Here is a 1,861-nt window from a genome sequence, read left to right as displayed (position 1 = left end):
CATATTCATATACAAATATCATTAAAAATATTACCCCATATACCGTATATATGCTTCCTGAGATATTGCTTTTCATAAATGCAAACATCATGAAAACTATAACTATTGCGAAGATAAACGTCATAAACCACTTTATAGTGCATTAAATTAGCTTTAATTTGAGTTCCTATATACATTTTATGTCAAATGGTTTTTGAGATATACATTTTTCATGAAATATTTCTTTTTAATAAGCTATGTCTCGAGAACTATTGATCGTAAATACCTCCTTTAGGGCTCATATTTTAGCAAATTCACTTTTCTTTCAATGATGTTCTATTGGGTTTTCTAGTGTTATAATCATAAATATATGGAGCTCTGGAAGAAAAATTAATTTATCTATAATTAATTAAAATAATTTATGTATCTCCCCTACCTATACTTGACAGACTCAACAATTTTGACAAGTTTAATTAACTGTCTATTCTAGTTGTACTTACTGCTATTGGATATTTGTTCTAATAATCACAATTACCTCAATATGCCCAATAATATACTTTTTTTTTCTTAATCCTATGTTTTCAGCATCATAATTCTTATAATAACTATTGACTACTTCTTTTATACATTTGTCTATGTTTGTCTGTTAATGGTAATTCGTTATTTATCTGTATGGCTGTCAACCGTTATATTTTATTTTCACTTTTATTATATGGTTTATAATTTTAACTCTAATACAAATAGTTTTATACGAAGCTGTCTTGGCTCCTTTTCGGCGGTGAAAAATATTCATATATTTAAAATGAATATAATGCAATGGAACTTAAATGGTTTATTTTATCGTAGAAATGAATTAAAGTACTTACTGATTTGGTGATGGCTTGCTTATAAGAAGCAAATTTAAAACCTACTGGTATGTTTGGATTTCGGGGATATGCTATTAGGAGGAAAGATTATACAGATGGTCGCATTGCTTGTGGTAGGGTTGTTGTCTGGGGCTTTAGGGCGTAAAACCTGAGGTCATCAACGCCCATGTTTCGCGCTTTATAATTATATTTAACTTTATTTTTCTTTTTAAATAATTTCGAAAAAAATTTAAATAATTACTTCTTTTGGATTTTTTTAGTATGTATAACAGATTCTCCGGTTTAAATCTTATTCAAAAGGCCATTCCTTTTTAAGAAAAATCAAAACCATTTCCACGTTCTTCTGGTCATCATTCAGAGCATTCGATACACTCGGTCCTACTCCCAATCTACTCAAGTTCGCGGAGTAGAAATAACATTCTTCAAATATGAGACTAATCGTAAGTACACTGTTGCAGTATTGACATTTTGACGGTGGCTGTAAACTGATCAGTTATGTATGAGTTAAATTGTATTACCTATTCTCAATCTGGCAATAGCTACCTCCTCTCTGCGATTGGAACGGTTTGATGTGGTCCATGGTTTAATGATTTTTTAAATAGTTTTAACTTGTTTGGCGGGCTTTCATTCCACGTGTTTTGCCAACTAGATGATATAACCTTGCGCAGAGGCAATATCGTAACCAATAAAGGTCTACTGACGGGCGATTATTGCTATTTAAAAACTTGTGGTGGGGTGTGTATTTTAGTGGAAGAGAATATTCCCTTTAATGACATACATATTACATCTAATTTGCAAGCAGTATTAATAAAAGTATTATTATACATATTATTAGCTGTATTACACAAAATTTTATTTAAAGTAATAAAAAATTGGGGGAAAATAACTGCTTTGTCACCACGGCTCTTGGCAATTATGAATTTTGTTAAAAAAAGATGAGCAATTTTCAATTATTGCGTAGCTCACGTTTAAGTTTATAAAATAAACCTGGCTCAAAAGATTTCTTTGGCATTCTA

At 30.4% G+C, this 1,861-nt stretch overlaps 1 pseudogene; it reads left to right on the top strand.

The window, feature by feature from the left end:
* The first annotated feature begins 1,501 nt into the window (after positions 1-1,501).
* Positions 1,502-1,575, top strand: LOC136795761 (U4 spliceosomal RNA; annotated as a pseudogene).
* The last annotated feature ends 286 nt before the right edge of the window (positions 1,576-1,861 follow it).

This window comes from Halyomorpha halys, unplaced genomic scaffold (assembly GCF_000696795.3).
Source record: "Halyomorpha halys isolate HHAL.00 unplaced genomic scaffold, Hhal_1.1 Scaffold1065.1, whole genome shotgun sequence".
Taxonomy (NCBI): domain Eukaryota; kingdom Metazoa; phylum Arthropoda; class Insecta; order Hemiptera; family Pentatomidae; genus Halyomorpha; species Halyomorpha halys.
This window is presented reverse-complemented; position numbering and strand designations above follow the sequence as displayed.